This window comes from Vulpes lagopus, chromosome 3 (assembly GCF_018345385.1).
Source record: "Vulpes lagopus strain Blue_001 chromosome 3, ASM1834538v1, whole genome shotgun sequence".
NCBI lineage: Eukaryota > Metazoa > Chordata > Mammalia > Carnivora > Canidae > Vulpes > Vulpes lagopus.
In genome coordinates this window covers 522,311-542,330 of record NC_054826.1, presented here as the reverse complement: position 1 = coordinate 542,330, position 20,020 = coordinate 522,311, and positions in this window count along the sequence as shown.

Below are 20,020 nucleotides of genomic sequence, written 5' to 3'. Positions count from 1 at the left end.
GCTGCCAGGTATTTTGTTTTTCTTTATGTAGTTTGGATTATTTCTAGTTTACACTCAGTACTATTTGAAGTCAGCATGATTCTTAGGAGGCCTGCTTTCATGCTGTGTTAGGGCGCACCAGAGCCCCTTGGAGTTTAAGGCTAATTTATTCTCACTTTGTCTTGGACTCCGCCTGATGAGTCCTTTATTACAAGGCCTTTCTGCCCTGGCTGGTGGGGGGAGGAACTATTGTCAGCTCTGCGGGGACCCTGGGAATTGTTCTGCCTATACTTTTTCAATGGTTTCCTCTCCTGCTTTGGGCATTTCTTTCTCCTGCATATGGAGATCAATACGCAGTAAAATACTTAGGGCATCACCCACAAATATCCAGACCATCCTTTTTGGAGTTTCCTCCTCTCTGACATTCTTCCCTGTGGATTCTCGCCATCTCTGCTTCCAAGAAAGGGACAAAGTTCCCAAACGTTGTCCTCTCAACTCAGTCAGACCACTTGACTGTGTTTGGGTTCCTCCTCCCCTCACTTCAGCCTAGAATTGCATCCGGGTACTGAGCGGATACTGTCATAGGAATCACCCCATTTGTTTTCATTTTCTCAGGAATCACAGTGTCCCACTGCCCATTCTCCAAGGTCTGAAAACCTTTGTTTAATATGTCCTGTTCGATTTTCTAGTTGTTCAAGGGAGGAACCATTATTCAATCAGGAAAATAGGCAGAAGCAGAAGCCTTCTCATTAGGAATTTTGAGGAAGGCTACAAGGATTTTGACTTTGTCTCAAATCTTATCTCAAATGTGGAGATAAGTCACTGTAAGTTAGTAAGAAGAGACGTAGCAGAGTCAAAGCGAAATGAGGGGAAGACAGTATAGACACTCTCTCTAGGACTTGGTGGTCTTCATCCTTTGAGAGGAAGCAGAGCTTGACATCAGTCTGACATCGGTCCCACACAGGGAGCTTGATGAGTAAAACAAGAAAAACAACAAACACTGCGTTTGGAGATAGAATGCCTAAAGTGAGTGAGTCTTGGTTCGGCCAGCTACTATTTACATTACTCTAGGAAATGTAATCCATCACGTACTTAGTAGGTGCCAGCGGTCAATGAATTGTCTCCTCACTACCCAGATGGTGGCAAGCCATCTCTGTCACTGGACTCCTCGGAGAAGCAGCCAGACGTCAGATGTGTAGAGGCAGGATGTCGAGAGTTCTAATTCCATTTCAGCCGCTAGTGTGCTGTGTCGACCACAGCCGTGGAAAGTTGACCTTTGGAAGTGATTTCATAATTAATTAATTTTGATACCTTTAATTCATAAATAAGAAAATTCAGAACTTAGACTTTCCTTTGTAATTTATGTTTTTTACAATAAAAATTATTCCAGGATTTTAGGATTTGGAAATGAAGGCACTTTCTAGAGTTTGAGTTTTGACAAACAAAAATGTAAACTTTCATTAATATTTAAAAATGTTTTTAAAAAGTGTCAAGAAGGCAAGAGAAAGAGTCTTAGTATGTGCTGGGAGTTCATTTAAAAAGTACAGTCAAAAAAAAATAAAAATAAAAATAAAAATAAAAAGTACAGTCAAGGTGACCCTGTATTCTTTGCTTGTGAATATGAGTGATAAATTTGAAACCAGCCAGGAATGTAAAAGAGAGGCAAACAGCACAGTTTCCTCCAGAGAAAGTACAAATTGGTGATAAGATACATGGTGCCAAGTGTTTGCCGTGCCCAGTTCTACAACTTGAACTGTACAGATTTAAATGTCATTGTAGACTAGAACTATGACTACTATAGGACACTTGAAATATTTGAAAGTGAGAAAACTTAAGATGGGAATTCAGTGAAATCCCAAAGTAAAAATATAATTCTAGTGAGAAAGCTCCATTAGGAGCTGCTCTTGCGATTTCTAGCTTAATGGTGAGTCATAATCCTTGGTAGTTACAATATTAAACTGTGACTTGATAACATTTACCCTTCTCCTTCTCCGTATTAAAAGCGAGCGTCTGTGGTTTCTGCTTCCAGGAATGTGGAGTAGGCGTGTTTCCGCCCATTTCTCCTGCTAAGTACAAGCAGAGAACCTTGAAGATAGATAGATATAGGCATAGAGCAAACACAAGACAATTTTGAAAGAAGGAGAGAAGGCAGGGGTTGGGCTGGGACCTCAGGGTGCAAGGAACAACATGGAGGTGAACTCATGGTTTTCTTCCGGCTGCATCTGTCTCCCTGGCAGTGAGGTAGCCAGCAGCCTGCAGATGCTGGAAGGGCACACAAACGAAGCCCCCCGCCCCAGATCCCACCTCTGAAGCCAGATGGCCAGAGTGGAGTCTCTCCCCAGCTCTGTTTGAACGAGGGCCTAGACTTTGTCCTCAGCCGGCGGTGGGGGATGCCCCAGACGCTGGTGACCCGAGTAGGGGATGGCTGTCAGGCGACAGGAATGAGGGGCCTTGCACCCCAGCCACAGGACAGTCACAGCATCCCCCCATGAAGGGAGGGACGGGGAAGCCACCCTGCCTCACCTCCCTGTGAAGGCCAGGCAGGGAGCAGCAGGTCGGGGTGTGTGAGGGAGAGTCAAGGGCCCTGGGGCGCAGTGCGTTCAACTCCTGACCATGACCTCGGGGCCCGGGGATTGGGTCCATGTCTGGCTCCCCGTGCATCCAGGGCCCTGCTGCTCCCTCTCCCGCTGCCCCTCTCCCAGCTCGTGCTCTCTCTCACTCCCGAATAAATAAATACATTGTAAAAGACCAAAAAAGTAGCAATTCCCAGAGTGGCCCAGCGGTAGCAGAGACCTTGGACCACACCAGTCGACGTCTGGGAAGGGCCCGGCTGCCTGTCCGCCCCGACATGCCCAGCGGTCCGCACCTTCCTGCTGGGTGACACCCGAGGAGGCTGCTCATGTGGGAGCTGTAAACACCTTTCGTCTCGCCACCTAATACCCCAAATGTCCAGGTTCGAGCAGAAGACCACTCGTACCAGGAGCCAGGAAGAAACTGACGCAAATAAGAGACAAAATACAGACAATCCATGGAAGCCGCCACCTGGAGGACAGAGAACCTAGAATGATCTGTCTGGGAGTTCAAGCAACCCATGTAAATAGGCCTCAAAACTCCCTGGTACAAACCTGCCTGGGGCACAAAACAGACAGAGCTCCTCAGCCAACACCCAGGGTGTCCCCCCCTTGAGGTGCCGCGGGCCCAGGCAGCCGAGCCCCTGCCTTGGGCACAGGTCGGGATCAGATTGTGGGGCCCTGGGGTCGTGCCCCGTGGCGGGGCTCCCTGCACAGGCTCGCTCGCTTGCTCATTCAAATAAATAAATAATAGTTTCTCAAAAATGGAAGTCTCAGCAAAGAGATAGGAAATGTAAAGAAAAACAATGGAAATTTGAGAACTAAAAATGCACTATGTGGAATTAAGACCTCAGAGGCCAGTATCGAGAGCAAATGGAGCGACTGGAGGAGAGGCTGGAACAGAACAAACCATGCGGAACAAGAGCAAGGATGAAACACCCTGAGGAGAAGGCACCGAGCCTCAGAGCCTGTGGGCCCTGGGGACGAGGTTTCCGTGGCCACGTGGTGAAGCCTCAGAATCCGGATATTTTGTCAAATACAGTTCTAGATGTTTCTGTGAAGGTACTTTTGTGTTTCTATAAAGATTATGTTTATTTATTCATGAGAGACACAGAGAGAGAGGCAGAGACACACACAGAGGGAGAAGCAGGCTCCATGCAGGGACCCCGATGTGGGACTCGATCCCGGGACCCCGGAGTCCCACCCTGACCAGAGGCAGACGCCTACCTGCTGAGCCCCCGGGCGCCCCTGTGAAGGTAGTTTTAAAATAACATAAATGCTGCGGTCAGTGGACTTTGAGTGAAGCCTACGGCTCTGCCTCAGGGGCGTGGGGGCGCTCCCCCTCTGAAGGCTGTCGGGGGGTCAACGAGCTCCTGGAGGAGAGAGTCCCACGGTGGACACGTGGCTCCGAGCCGCCACCTGCTCAGGGTCTCCTGCCAGGCTGCCTCCCTTGGCGACTGCGGGTCCCAAACCTCTACAAGTGGGTAAGACGAGTCCTTAACTTACACCCTCCACAGGACGACCCCATGGATATAGGGACCCGGGTGGATAGAGGGACCTGGGTGGGTAGAGGGACCCAAGTGGATACAAGGAACTGGTGGATAGAGGGACCAGGGTGGATACAGGGACCCGGGTGGATACAGGGACCTGGGTGGATAGAGAGACCTGGGTGGATATAGGGACTTGGGTGGATAGAGGGACCCGGGTGGATAGAGGGACCCGGGTGGGTAGAGGGACCTGGGTCAATAGAGGGACCCAGGTGGATACAGTGACCACAGTGGATATAGGGACTCGGGTGGGTAGAGGGACCCAGGTGGTAATGGGACCTGGGTGAATAGAGGGACCTGGGGGGATAGAGGAACTGGATGGATAGAGGGACCTGGGTGGACACAGGGCCCCGGGTGGCAGCCTAATGACGCCCCCATGTCCAGGGATGAGAAAGCCGGTGCTCGGAGGAATGTGTCCAGACTGTCACATACTTAGCAGACGTTCTGCGCAGGTGAGCAGCTGAGTGGAATCCACAGGTGAGCAGCTGAGTGGAATCCGTAGGTGAGCAGCTGAGCGGAATGCAAATGGGAAACCCTAAGGAGTGGACCCCAGGCCGCCGACCCGACCTCTGCGGCCCGAGGACAAGTGGTCGGCCGCCCAAAGCAGTGCCTGTGACCTGGTGGGAACATCAGCGGGACGGCGGTGCAGGTGCCAGCAGACTGCGGAGGCGGGAAGGGAGCAGCCGGGTCCACACAGGCCCTGGGGAGGATCGTCCCCCATGGCTGCCCCCTGCCTCGAGGACCTGGTTCTGAAGCCCTCACGTCTGCAGGTGGCGGCGGGGACCCCTGGGGCTCAGGGACGGAGCCTGCACTTCCCCGTGGCAGGTGGAGCTCGGGAGCAGGGGTGGTCGGTGGGCCCTGCACTGAGGGCGCTGCGTGGGGCCTGTGGCGCAGCAGGTGTGCGTGTGTGTGAGAGTGTGTGCGTGGGTGTGCATGTGTCTGTGCACGTAACTGTGTGTGCACAAGTCTGTGTGCATGTGTGTGCGTGTGTGTGTGTAACTGTGTGCACGCGTGTGTCCCGGAGTGTGTGTGCATGTGTGCACACCTGTGTGCATAACTGTGTGCATGCGTGTGTCCCGGAGCGTGTGTGCACAGGAGTGTGGGTGCACGCAGGTGTCTGTGCGTGCGTGTGCACCTGCCTGTGTGTGCGCGTGCCTGAGCGTGAGCCTGCCGGGACCGTCGGAGGCAGTGTTCCTAACTTCTGTCCCCAGGACGTGAACCCCCGTGTGCCGGCCAAGGCCCGACACATGCAGACCGGAGGCCACGCTAAGGCCGCCGACCGCCCTGGGAGCCCGGGTCAGCACAGGTGTTGCCGCCACCCAAGGGACAACCTGAGGGATGGGCCATGGTGTGGGCGGGGGAAGGTGCAGGGGCTCAGGGGAGACCACCGGACCCCATGTGGAACCCACTGCGGCCGGTCGGAGAGGGCAGCGCACTGGGGGGGCAGAGAGACTGGAGGAGGGGGCAGGTGTCCCTGTCAGGGTGGATGTGCCCTGAGTGACCCCTCGGCCCTGGTGACCTGGAGGAGGCGGCAGGACCAACACAGGGTCCCAGCTGCAGAAACCCCGGGAGGCACCGCCTGGCCTGCACCCCGGCCATCAATGTCCCCCCCAACCTCGGTGGCCTCCCTGCCTCCGCGTGACGCCTGGACACCCAGCCTCTTGCAGAGCTCACTCCTGGGGTCCCGGAGCTTACTGGTGGCAAGAGGACGTCAGGAGAGCGACATCCGATTCCTCATCCCCACTCCTTATTTTATTTCGGAAGATTTTTATTTATTTGCATGAGAGAGAAGGTGGGCGCGGAGGGAGCAGGGGAGGGAGACGGAGCCGAGCAGGATCCCGATGCGGGGCTCCACCCGGCACCTGAGGCAGGACCTCCCCCATGCAGATGACCCGACTGTGCCCCGCGTGCCCCCTCGCCACTACTTCTAAAACCTAATACATTAAAAAAAATGTTAAAAAAAAATCAGGCTCCCCGAATGGAGCCTGCTCCTCCCTCTGCCTGCGCCTCTGCCTCTCTCTCTCTCTCTCTCTCTCTGTCATGAATAAGTAACTAAAATCTTTAAAAATAAATAAATAAATGAATGAATGATTGAGGGCAGCCTGGGTGGTTCAGCAGTTTGGCATCTGCCTTCGGCCCAGGGCGTGACCCCGGGGTCCCGGGATCGAGTCCCCCATCGAGCTCCCTGCATGGAGCCTGCTTCTCCCTCTGCCTGGGTCTCTGCCTCTCTCTCTGGGTCTCTCCTGAATAAATAAATTTTAAAAATCTTAAAAAACAAAAAATATCTTCCAAGCGGCCCTGATGTGCCCCACGTGTAGCCAGTGAAAGGAGTGCAGGCTGCTGAGGCCAGCATCTGCCCGCAGTTCATCGGTGTCGTGTTCGACGGTTGAGGGCACCTCACGTCCCTCCTAACCAAGCCCCGGGCATCTGACGGGTCGGTGGCCCGTGTCCTCAGAAAGTCCGTGTGTCTGGTCGCGAGAGTGCGGGGTGACCCGGGCCCAGACGCCCGGCCTGCAGTGTGTGCACACACCGATCTGCGGTCCTGACGTCAGGTTAGGCAGCTCGGCCGGCAACCTGTCACCTGGCTTACGTGTGGGTCCGAGGGTCAGCATATCCGTGTCACTGCATCAGTAGGAGTGTTTTCAGGTGCAAATAACAAAATACATGAACAACAGTGTCTAGAAGCATAGGATTTATTTTATTTTTTATTTTATTTTATTTTTTTTTTAATTTTAATTTAATTTAATTAATTTATATTTTATTATTTTATTTTATTTTTAATTTTTTATTGTATTTTATTTTAATTTAATTATTTTATATTTTATTTTATTTTATTTATTTTATTTTCTTTTATTTTTTACTGAGTAAGATGTTGGGAGGTAGGATGCCAAGGACAGATGAGCCACCCAACAGTGGTATCAAAAACCCACTCTTTTCTGTTGGGCTCCATCGTGCTCCACTACGGGCCGGTGCTTCATCCTCACGCCGGTTATGTTATGGTTGCAGCACGGCTGCTGCAGCTCCTCTATCACATCCATAGTCCGCAAAGGAAGAACGAGGAAGGAGCAGAACCAATAAATTCTTCGCAGCTGTTCTTTTCATCAAGAAACAAGCTGTATTTCTCAGAAACCTCGCAGCACCCTTCCCCTGTGATTTCACTGTCAAGAATTAGGTCTCTTGGCCACGCACCCATCACCCAGAGGCCACAAAAGGAAGTGCCTGGACTCTCAGCATTGGTATTCGAAGGCAGAGAGCGAGAAAGTGGTTCAGAACGGCCTTTGAAAGTCATCATCGGCGTCTCCTACTTTCGTGACGTCCAAGGATTTGTTTCATCAAACCAAACTTTCCCCTCTTGTCCCTCCTCACGCTAAATAAGGTGTAAGCAGTGTTTGCAGGTCTTGCCGCTGTTTTCTGGGTAGTGTTTCCCGTATGGGAGGCCCGAGGATGCGCAGTGCATGCCACGGGCATCCCAGAGATGAATTAGGTCCGTGCGGGAAGTGCCCGCCCGTGATCTGTGCCCAGCACATTCCTCGTGTCCCCGGAAGTCACCCCCACGTATCCCTTCTCTTCCTGTTGCAGTGAGCTGGACGCGAGCTGTGTCTAATGCCAGAACATCTGGATGAGAAGAAAAAAAAAACCAATTATCTGGATGTTTTGTCTGCATGACATCAAAACATGTCGCACTGTGTAGACAAAACATGCAGATGACTGAATATTTTACTTTTCATCCAGACATTTTGTTGTCATGTGGACAAAAAGCACTGCCAACTTGGGGACGTAAGAGGAAAAACAGGGTCTCGCGAAGCTCGTCTGGTTTGCAGAATTCAAGAATTGTTGAGATACGGTGTCAAATTAGTTTTCAGAATCTTCTAGGCTTTCTCGAAAGACGTTTCCTAGTATGGGTTCATACCGATCAGGATAGACGGCCCAACCGTCACCAGATCCGTAATACAAAACACACAAACTATTTTTTATTTGGCGTGTGCTTATCTTAACAGACGAAGCAATGTCTTCACGGAGAACAGTCCCTGCCGAACGGTCCTTTCCATCCTAGAAGGGCACGTATGGAAACCGGCTCTAGTCGACTTATTAGCCCAGGTTCAGTTTGGATTCCGGAATTCTCTCCGTCTGGCGCTCCAGGCCCTGGGCCGGTACCTTTCCCTGTGGAGGCGACCATTTCCTTTATTCCAGGGTGATCTGTGGGGTAGCTACTGCTGTTCCCGTTTCATAAACGGGATCGTGGGTCTTGAAGATGAAGTAAAAGCTCCCGAACCCCACAGGTTGGTTACATCTACAAACAGCAAGATGCTCAATTTTTTTTTGTTTTTTTGTTTTGTTTTGTTTTCACTTAGTGTGCCTAAAAGAGTGAGGGCTTTAGGGTCCCAAAGCGTGTGTCATGATTCCTCAAAAGCTGGGACACGGAGCTAAATGTACTCAGCTGTGCGATTTTACTTCATTTATTATTAGATACGGATGCCTGTGATCTGGATCCAATACACCTAATTGGGAATTACACTTGACAAAGAGGCATATTAGCCTTTGACAGGAATGTCTTTTATCCTTGAAGAACCCGATTGGGCCACGTCCTTAAATCCTATCCGAAGGGCCTCCCTGAGATAACAAATTAAGTTTTATGACTCACTCTTCTCGTTCCTTCAGGCGGACAGTTCCAACCTCAATACGCAGAGGTCGCCTGGGGAACATTCTGTCTTCAAAGTCGGCCTCTTGTAGTCTCTCGCTTTCCTGGCAGTGACTTAGCTGGACGGGGTGTGAGTGAGAGTGAGGAGAACTTTGTTTGAAGCCAAGAATTGTGTGATCAGGACCCAATGGTCGGGGATTTTCCAGGTCAAAAACCTGTCAAAAAATATCATCAGTGGGTCTGAGCGGGGAGGCGGGAGAATTTTCCACTGGGGCTGCAGTGGCGCGTTTCTCACCACAGAGAGGCTCATCTCTGCAATCGCCCTTGAGCCCCGAAGACTCCCCATTAAATGTGGGATTTTCTGGTTTGTGATTGTGGCGTTAGGGCCGGAACAAGTCTCTTATTGACAGCAAAACCTGACGCGACATTCCAGACCAGGGGCCTCAAGGTGAAACCCACGGTGCAGCTCTGTGAACGCCTCCCACCGTGAAGACTCAACGCCTTATCAGCGTTGAACGTGTCTTAAAACCCGTCCTGGGGCAGAGAGGGGAGGCTAGGTAACACGCCCTTATACCACACAGCCAGAAAATAAGGAAGCTCGGAATCAAACCCAAGAATTTTGGTTCCAAAGATATTTCTTAATCCTTAAACTATAATGGAGGTATTGATTGGTGTAGACGAAGGATTACTGGAAAGGTAAATGGATGGATGGGAAGAATCTGAAGAGCTAGTTGAGGAAACTGAGGCTTAGAAAGGATAGATATACACTGTTCAACGGCTCATGCTTTTATGTAGATTCTTCCTGGAGTCACTATCCAGGTCTTCCTATCAACATAGGTTCTCAGTGTTTTTCTGATGGGGAAAAATATGATGACTTTAATGATCCTATGTGATCCACTACCTCTTTGATTAATGTTGGGGAGGACCAAGGAAACATGGAGAAGTGGTAGAATCCTTTAGAATCCTTTCTCCCACGGGATGAGCACTGGGTGTTATGCTATATGTTGGCAAATCGAGCTCCAATTAAAAAATATACAAAAAATAGAAATAAACACTGTTGGGCAGCCCGGGTGGCTCAGCGGTTTAGCGCCGCCTTCAACCCAGGGCAGGATCCCGGAGATCCGGGATCGAGTCCCACATCGAGCCTGCATGGAGCCTGCTTCTCCCTCTGCCTGGGTCTCTGCCTCTCTCTGTGTCTCTCATGAATAAATAAATAAAATCTTAAAAAAAAAAAACAAAACACTGTTAACATTTTGGTGTAAAAAAAAATAAAAATATAATAAAACCAGTCCTGGGTTCTGGAATTCCATCGTGGTAAGGCTTGCATGTCTTTGAGAAGATACAAAAAAATACTGAATTGCACCCTTTAAAAGGATGGGTTTTATAGTATGCGAATTATATATCGGTGTTAAAGAACCGCATTGGACTAATTCAAATGGCTTCTAGGACATCAAATGATCTTACAAAGCAACATTTTGGTGATTTAAGTGTAAATGAAACAGAAACATATGGAGTAAATTTCTGCAAAATTGCACATGATTTCAAAAATTAAGGGGGGAAACGTTCTTGGCAAAACCTAGTTGGGTTTCATCTAATCCAAAATACTTGAAAAATAAATCGAGACATTTCGTAAAGCAAACGACAGCTGGTTTTTCCACGCGGCACGTATCTGCCGTGCGCTGTCCTCATCGCCGCGCTAGGCAGGCAGGTACGGGCAGGTCAGGTACCAGGTACAGACCTACGGGCGCTCGAGGCGTCGTACGGTGCAGAGCGAGGGCACGTCACGGAAATCCTGATACAATATATTAAACACTATTTTCACGGAACTATTCCTTGCTGAAACGGAGAAGAGCCGGGCGAGGTTCAAGAGCACGGGAAAGCCGAGATCTCTGAGCCTATTCCTCGGGGGCCGTCCCAGCTCCGCTGCACGACGGTCTTGGGCGTGTAAGCGCCGCACACCCTGACATGGGTTTATAAAACCCGCTCACAAAAACGGCAGATATTCACGCACACGCCGGATTTCGAGGTTGTCCTACAAGACCCTTGAAATCCTTTTTAGCCGAGACATCTGTGTATAGTCCCTGTTCCTTCTGCTACGGCCGAGATGTTAAATTGTAGACGGCCACGGGGAGTGCTCTCTTCAGTCCGTGTCGGGGCCTGATGGACCCTCATACCCCCCAAAATTTGTTGAAGAAACGCTCTTGATGAAATAACCCTTTGAGTTTTTCTCCATTCCGCTCGTGTCACCTCTCGAGGGGACCTTCCCTGCCCACTGTGACCATCGCTCTTGTGCCCGTGAGCAACCGTCCGTCCCGACCCGGGTGCTGGGGTCCCTCGCTGTCTGCTTACTGTCCGCCGGCACGTAGCTTGCTCTCTGGTAACCCGAAGACGAAGTATCAGGAGATCCAGAGAAACCAGAATTCGAGCCAAATCTAATGTGGACGGTGGCCCCAGGCCCCAGGAGGGGACTCTGGGGTAGCGCCGGCCGTCTACAAGGAGCCACTTCTGCATTTCCGGAGCTGCCCTACGGCAGCATCTTCCGGGAGGGCGGGAGCCCGCTTGCTTGGCTGGCTGCCGCCACCTGCCCAGACCCGGCCGTCCCCAGGCCCTGCTCGCTGCCCTGCTGCCCAGTCCCCTGTGGCGAGTCCTCGGTGCTCCACGTCTCCGCGGCGACGGCGGGCTGCCCCGTGCTAGCGTCACACGCCCTGACACTGCTGATGCTAGCAGCGCCCACCGAGGGCGGGGGACTTTGGAGACACAGGCCCTCCGGCATCTGGTCCCCCGCACCCCAGCGGCCTTAGCTTCGTCAGCGGCTACACCGGCAGGCCGGGCTAGCACCCCACGGGGTGATCGACCCGCTGCTCACCCCCCCCCCCCCCAGAATATTCTGAGAAGCGGGAGGTCCTTGCTGGAGACAATCCGCGGACCCACCAGCCAGCGTGTTCTCGTGTGGCCGAGGCCGGCGGTGACCCCAGACCGTGTGTCCTCCTCTCCTGCCTTCGCTTTCTCCCTCCTCCTTGCTCCTTGATCACCATGTGAACCTCGGTCCCAGAATTCTAGGCATCGGGGCTAAGCCAGCCGCCGTGGGAAGCAGTCTCTCAGGGCAGGAGCTTGGACTCTCCCACCTGCAGTAGTAACAGCTGCCAAGCTCCCACCTGTTGACAGGTGGTCAGGCAGGGGGAGGGCCGGACAGTGTGCAGGGGGAAGGAGGGCGGGCCTGCAGGCAGGGGGAGGGCGGGTGGGCAGGCAGGGGGAAGGAGGGCAGGCAGGGCAGGAGAAGGGCGGGAAGGCTGGGGAAAGGAGGGCGGATGTGGCAGGGAGAGGACGGGCAGGGCAGGGCAGGGGGAGGGAGGGCAGGGCGAGGGTGGGTGTGGCAGGGAGCAGGAGGGCGGACGTGCACGGGGAGGGTGTGCAGGGAGTGGGAGGGCGGACGGGCAGGCGGAGGTCGTGCAGGCAGGGGGAGGGCTGCTGCCCCAAGGGCCCGTGCAGTGAGGCCTGTGGCGGCGGCGGCCCTGTCGTGGGCAGCGAGGACTCCGGAGGCGACGGTGCAGGGCTTGGGTGCCGGGGGCCCTGCGGCAGCGCTGGGGGAGTGCAGGGGCGCGTCCGTCAGGCCCAGGGCAGCCGTCGGGGCAGGGTGGCCACCGTGGGGCTGGAGCCCGGCAGGTCAGGCCGAGACAGCGGTACTGAGCCCGCGGCCATGTGGGGAGAGCAGGTGCTCAGGTCACCACAGGTCCCCATGCGGACACCCGTGTCCCCAGGACTGTGCCCTCAGCAGCCCGTCGCCCGCAGCAGGCCCGAGGGTGCCCGTCCAGGCCTGGCCACCCCGCGGGGAGCTCAGCGGAACAGGTGCCTCATGGGGGTCTCCCCTGCTTCTTCCCAAATGACCCGCGTGTGCCCCCCTCGTGGGGCCAGGCCAGGTGGCCCCAGAGCAGGTGGGGTCGGGAGCACAGGCGACCTGGCACGCGCCCAGACCCCCAGCCACGCTGATTGCAGGGGACACAGAAGACCAAGAGACACTTAGGCGACCGATCGTGTCGCTTAATCGAAAACTGTACAAGTCTGAGAAAGTGAGGGGTGACGTCAAGAGCTGCGGGGCCAGGTCGAGGGTCCTCACCCTGATTCCAAAGGCAAGTTGACCCACACCCGGAGCCCGGCGCCTGGCCGGGGCAGGGGGGGCCCTAACTGGGGCGAGGCGGGCGGGCCGTGTGTTTCCCCCAAAGGGACCCGCGGGCACTTCTCAGGGCGACGGGACCCTGGAGAGAGAAGGACACCCAAGTATGGGAGAGCCGCTAGACACGGGACCTGAGTCTACGGGCCGCTGCTGACACCCCGAAGGCGCCCTGGCCTCCTGTGCGGGGGGCGGGGGGCACTGGAAAGAGACAGGGGAAGGGACAGGTGGGGAGGCCGCCGGGGTGCGGGCGGGCCGTGGACGGGGCGCAGGAGCGCTGGGGCGAGGACAGGCAGCTGGGGACCCCGGGGACGGGGCCAGACAAGGTGGCGAGGAGGGGCGGCGGGGGGAGGGGTAGGGGCAGGAGAGACCTGCAGCGGGAAAGGGTCCTCAGGGACGTCGGGGCAGGGTCAGGGTCGCCGCTGCCCCAGGACTGATGCGCCTGCTTCTCCCTTGTCCCGGAGAAGGAACTGCCCGCAGCCCCTCGGGAGGACCGGACGGGGCCGACCTTCCCTCCTTCCCTCTTTCTCTCTTTTCTTTCTTCTTTCTTTCTTTCTTTCTTTCTTTCTTTCTTTCTTTCTTTCTTTCTTTCTTTCTTTCTTTCTTTCTTTCTTTCTTTCATTGGTTCCGAGGGGAAACAGAGCCTCCGTGCAGCGAGGCTGGGACAGGGCACGGCCCAGCTGGCTCAGCCCTGGCTGCCGGTCACTCCAGCATCTCAGCCTCGGGCGAGCACCTGAGGACTCTTGGGAGTCGTTAACAGAGACGGGATGTGAGGACTGCTTCAGGCCGGTTCCCTGGGGAGTAGCACCCAGAGCGAAGCATAATCACGTCACCGAGCGGTGCACCCCGCGCCGTTGTGCAGGCTGGGGTGGGGGTGGGGGGAGTTCAGGGCAGAAAAGAGAAGGCCAACGAGCACACGGGTGGCGCTACCCAGGGGGCCCCGACTTCCCAAGAAACAGCTCTTCACTTGGCCAAATAAGAGGTTTGTAAAATGTTGAAATTACAACATGAATTTATCAAGGTCGGTATAAAGATGGATTTACATGTGTCACCAACAGACAGAAAAATTAACGGGGGGACAAAAGGACAGGTTTAGCTTTTACGCTGTTGGGTGAATATGCACCCCACCTACTTCCACTTTTTAAAAGTAACATCTACGCCCGACATGGGCTTGAACTCACGACTCTTCTATCAAGAGTCACACGCTCTACTGACCGAACTGGAGAGATGCGCCCCCCCAACTACTTCTATAGACAGAGTCTAGAATAGACACGTTTCCCATCATCTCTAAATTCTTCAGTTATAAGGAAACGTCCTTAGTCAAATTTTCTTTTTTTTTTTAAGATTTATTTATTTATTTATGATAGACACAGAGACAGAGACAGAGGCGCAGAGACCCAGGCAGAGGGAGAAGCAGGCTCCATGCAGGGAGCCTGACGTGGGACCCGATCCCGGGTCTCCAGGATAGTGCCCTGGGCCAAAGGCAGGCGCCAAACCGCTGAGCCGCCCGGGGATTTCCCCTCTTTAGTCAAATTTTCAAGCAATGTCCCCCCACAAGATGGTGATGGTAAAGCATCTCCTGGGACCATTTGTAGAGCCTAAGCGAGCTCCCCTGTGATGGTTCATAGCTTTGGTTTTCAAGAAGATCGTGGCTCCTCCGCCATCGACATAAGCAGAGCTGTTGCAAAGTTGTCTCCGGGGCCTTGGTGGGGCGTCTGCCCGTTCCCGGAGGCGTCGCCATCACACAGCCCGACGCCTCCCGCCTTCTGAGTAGCCGCCACCACGGCCCCCGCGCCCTGCGTGGCCGCCTGCCCCGGGCCTCAGTCCTACCGCTGGGACTCCGCAGGGCGCCTGTGGGGTCTGGGTCACTTGACTATTGAGCCTGGAAACCACCGAGGGTGTGAACAAGAGGTTAAGGTGTTGACGTGACTGTAGCTCCGCAGACTTCAGTGTAAGCAACAGGAAAACAACCATTTTACTTCTCCCCCTATGACCAGCGTCCAGTGTCCCTGGTCTGTCGTAGACGGAATCCCCAGCCCCAGCCATCACTTCTTGCCTCCTCCCGGGAAACTGGGTCTGGTCTGCCTGCTAAATGTGAATATATTTTTAAAGAGCTGATCAATGGCAGATTTATTTTTTTAAAGATTTTATTCATGAGAGATGCAGAGAGACGCAGAGACCCAGGCAGAGGGAGAAGCAGGCTCCGTGCAGGGAGCCCGGTGAGGAACCCGATCCCGGGACCCGGGGTCATGCCCTGGGCCGAAGGCGGGCGCTCAACCGCTGAGCCACCCGGGCGCCCCTCAATGATAGATTTACAATGTATTTCCAGTTTACCAAACTTTTCCCCCAGCCGAACTGGAGAGTCATGCAATGTTTTTCTAAACAAAATGCTATTGCATTTCACCCTTCAGAGAATCTCTTGGAGAGCGTATAAACGTGTTGGAGTTACAGAAAGAACCGTTTTGAGAGTCATTTAAATAGTGCTCATCTTTGGTCACTTGCTCCACCAACTGTACATGAAATTCCGATACTACACGGTACTCACGGTCATAATAAACACTAAGTGTTTGGATCTGTCCAAAATTTTTCCTTTTTTTTTTTCTTAGCTAAATATGGTGGAAAGTAAAATTATTTACTCAGTGGAAATGTCACATGTTGTGAGTCATTCATTCAACAGTGTTTGGTTAATTTGATTTTGTTAGGCATTTTTATAAATCTGATATATTTAGTCAGAAAACTTCTGGCATTGGCAGCATATGAAAATCAGCAACAAAATAAAACAAAACAAGAACAAAAACATAAAAACAAAACCAAAAACAAACCCGAAAAACAAAAAACACCAACCAACCAAACAAAAGCCTATTTACGTGGGATTGGGAAGACACAATTGCATCCAGATGAGAACAAACCCCAAAGTAAATAAAATTGTGTCAAAAATTAATCCTTTGGAGACTCCTGGAATGCATAGTTTTCCCATTCTAATTACCATGACATTTGAGTGACCCCATTTTGCCTTATTCGCACATCCCCCGTCCTCCTCTATCTTCCTTTTTGTTCATCACTGTCTTAATTTCTGAGTCACGTAGTTTTCCTGACCCCACAAGTCAAATGCAGAGTTGAGGCAAGTACATAGGGACCTTGAGGAAAGAAAAGCCACATTCTATTTTCCAAATTTGTGTCTCATTTTGACCCCCCAACTAATTCCGTTGGTTGCAGGATCCCCATGAACCCTCTATCCAGTGTGGCTCATCGGAGAATCCTCCCAAACATTCTTCGCAGCCTATTGCCTAAGGTTAAGTGGACATCTTCGAACGCCCACCGTTGGGAGCCCAACGTGGGTCATTTCCATGGAAAAAAAAGGAAGACGGCTTATGTTGCCTACATGTTGTTCAAAGGGAGCCGAAAAGTGCTGGAGATGTGCTGCACGGCATAGTGATCGGTCAGCGGAACTGTATTATACCCTTCAAAGTTGCGAAAATCATAAATCTTAAATGTTCTTACCCCCAAACACGAGCATGTTGTGACATGACTGAGGTGTCAACTAATGCCAAGGGAGCCATCATGTGACGCTACATCCATGTGCCAAATCAACACGTTGTACACCTGAAACTTTTACACGTTACATGTCAATTATGCCTCAATTTAGGTAAAATAAATAAAATAACATCGTACAAGCGGATGAATGAGCTCATCTCTGAGCCATTCTAGAAAATAGGTGATGTCCATCCATCATAACCTCGTCGGATCAAGAGTATCATTTCTAAATTTGATTTATTACTTGTTTATTACTTTGGCTATTCCCTAAACCAAACCCAAAGACACATGATGAGCATATTAAAATAACGGGAAGCGAGTTTTAAGGGCCATTTCCAAAAAGAAGTTCAGGAAATGAATTGAGAAATGCAGCGTCTCGGGCAGCTGCGCTAGTTTTCTTAGGTAGCCCTGAAGAAAGGCCGCCTCTGAGGATGAGCAAGCCCCAGGCCCCCGTGAGTGATCAAGGTCAGAGTCCACCCGCGGAGATGGTTTTCCTGCCCAGACTCACATGGTGGCGTCACTCCCTCTGCATGAGTCTTGACTTCTCGACATTTCTGCAGACCGCCCTGCCCTCCAGCATCTTCAGAATCCTTCAGAAGGTCAGGGCAGCTCTAAAAATAGAATAAGGTCACAGTATTTATACGTTGGCAAGCTTTTTATGCTTTTCTTTGTCTATTTTCAGATCTACTGAACACATTTAGACAAAAGTTATTTTGCTTTAACGTATTCAGGGTCTTGGTTTGAAAACAGACCCATTTTTATCAGTTGAAGGAACTTGGGAATCTATTTAAAAATAAGGAGTTATTTTTAAAACAGAGTAAAAATGTACACAAAAGTTCTATATCTGGATACAGTCTTTTTACTTCTTCGGGTATCTTTAGCCACTTCTATTCGTTACACCGCGTGTGTTTTAGCACTAAAAAGTAGGCTGACGTGCCTTATGTAAGTAATACCCTGAATATATTGTATTTTTAAAAAATCTGCTAGGCACAAATCTGTGACTTCATGCAATGCCAATCATAAAAAGCTCAATTAAAATTCTCATAGCTTGGTTTCATCCACCCTTAAAAGGAATCTAAAGAAAATCCCTATACAATGCCAGATAGCTGGAAAACAGCCTCCTGCAAACGAAATAACTCAGCATCGCAGCTACGAACAAGTATTTGTGGTTTTATACACCCCAGACGTGTATAGTGACACCAAATTTTCGATTTTCATTCAAATGCTGCATACTGGGTGCAGCATCATGTGGATGCTTTCTCTGCCCTTGAGGGTTGTAGGCACCAATCAGGGACATAGTGTTTATCCACATAATCAGTGCGCTAGTCTCTTCAGGCTACCATAGACTGAGGGGCCGGTAAACCACGGAGATTTACGTCTTACGGTGCTGGAGGCTGAAGTCTAAGGTCAGGTGCGGTCGGCATCGGTGTCAGCTGGGAGCCAGTTTCTGGGTTCATGGTTTTCTCTCCGTGTCCACACGCGGTCGGGGCGTAGAGGAGCATCATGGGACCTCTGTACAAGGGCACAAATCCTAGGGCCAGAGACCTAGTCTCTCCGAAGGCCCCCACCTCCAAATCTCGTCACACTGGGGACTAAATTTCATCGTGATTTGGGAGGACACAGTTGCTCAGTCTCCGGCACCCAGCGAGCGTCTCCCCTGCGCCACCAACCTTGTGCGGGCACCGCTCTAATCCGTGACAGCGTTTCACCTTGGGTTGGCTCCCGGCCTCTCGGGTGTGCTCTCAACCTCACATTCCGTGATTTGAGATGAGCCCCAAGCAGAGCATCATTCTGTCAAAATGGCCAGAAGTAGAATTTTTAAAAGAAATGCTTGTTGTCTGACTCTTGCCACAACACCTGGCTATAATGGATGCTGCGGGGCCCTGGCCTGCTGCTCCCTCAAGACTGGCACACGCGTGCCAGCAGCTCCTGGGCCGTCGGCGACAGCGCTGGCGGTCCCTTCCATCTCCAGAAGTCGCTCTGGATCAGAGGGGTGCCCCACCTAAGGGTACACGTCCTTCCTGAGGGAGCCCCATCCTACTGCTAGACCAAGACCTGCTCCCTTGGTGTCACTCTGCGATGACTCCGGAGGGCCAGCCCTGTCCCGTAGAGCTCCTGGTGGGATCAGCTGGGGCATCTTTTCCTTCCTGATGAGCATGATTGCTGGTGGGCCCCCCAGCAGCCCTCACACCCCAGCCTCCTGCTCTATGCCTTTTCCAGGGAGCCTGAACCTAAGACCCACACTTAGTATCAAGCGTTCCATTTGGTGTCTTACGACAAGTCAAGTACTTGTTTTAAAAGAATCGTTGGGTTGAAGGCAATAGTTCAGCAGGAAGAGAAAGAGAGGAGAGAGCGAGGCTTTTCAAGGACAGCATGCTAACGCGCACTGGCAGTACAGAGTTGTTAACCAAGGACATCCCAGGCACGTGTAGACAGTGCTCTCTGCAAAGAGCCATGTTTCAGATGGTCCCCCATGCGGCTCCGACCCAGGTTGAAAGGTGCTCTCTCCACCCGAGGATCGCGGCTGATGGAGCTCCCCAGTGTCGGAGTGAAGCCGACTGAAGAGTATAGGAGTCGGCAGAGAGGAGACACAAATTCCCAGCCTGGGAGATGGGGACTAGCCAACGAGAAGGTGCTGGACGACATTTCTGGGGGTGGCAGGTATTTGCTGAAGCAAGGCCTCTAGGGGCTGCAGATGCTGTCTCCACAGTGAGACTTCAGAAGCTGTAGACACAGAGACTCTCTGCGCTGACATGAGCACCACCCCCTGCAGCCGACACGAGAGACACGGACCCTCCCTCCAGAGGGCAGACAGTGACCTTTTTAAAGCTCATTAGAGACCATCCCCTTGAATCCACCCTTCGAGGGGCTTCTCTGATCCTTCCAACAGGAAGCGTTTGATGCTAGTCATGGACAAGCCCGACATTATATATAAATTCACTAAACAAGAAATCATCTTCATTTACCACGGGGCTTCCAGGCGCTGTCTGTTGATCTTTCTGTTGTCGACAGAGTCCCTCCTCGGAGAACCTTTCCAGATGTCTTTATAGGGAGACACTCGTGACCACAGACCTTCCCCAAGATTCTGATGCCTCCAGAGAGTAGCTCAGCAGAGTCCTTCGGTGACTTTAGGGCCGATGCTGCTTCTGCCTGGGCTTGGGCTCCTACACACCACATCCACAGAGGGTGCGTGCCTCTCCCTAGCAGCCTGATGACCTCCTGCTCTTCCCTGGATGCTGAGAGGCAGAAGAACCCGGATCTGCTTCTGGGGCTCCCGCTGAGCCGCCCTGTTGGTTGCTGGCCAGACATCCCACGCTAACCTTCAGTCTGTTTGATTATTTGTTCCGGGTGGGTCTGTATGACCCAGCTCTGTGCTGTCCACGAGAACTCTCCCCAGGATGGAAGTCCTCTACGTGCCGTGCCCCCAGGAAAGGCAGCCATGAGCGACTTACATCCATCAAATGCACAAAATGTGTCTGACGTGACTCAGAAACCCAATGCGAAATTTTATTTCATTTTAATGAACTTATATTTAAATGTGAACAGTCATAAGTGGCCAGCGGCTACCATATTGTGAGGAGCA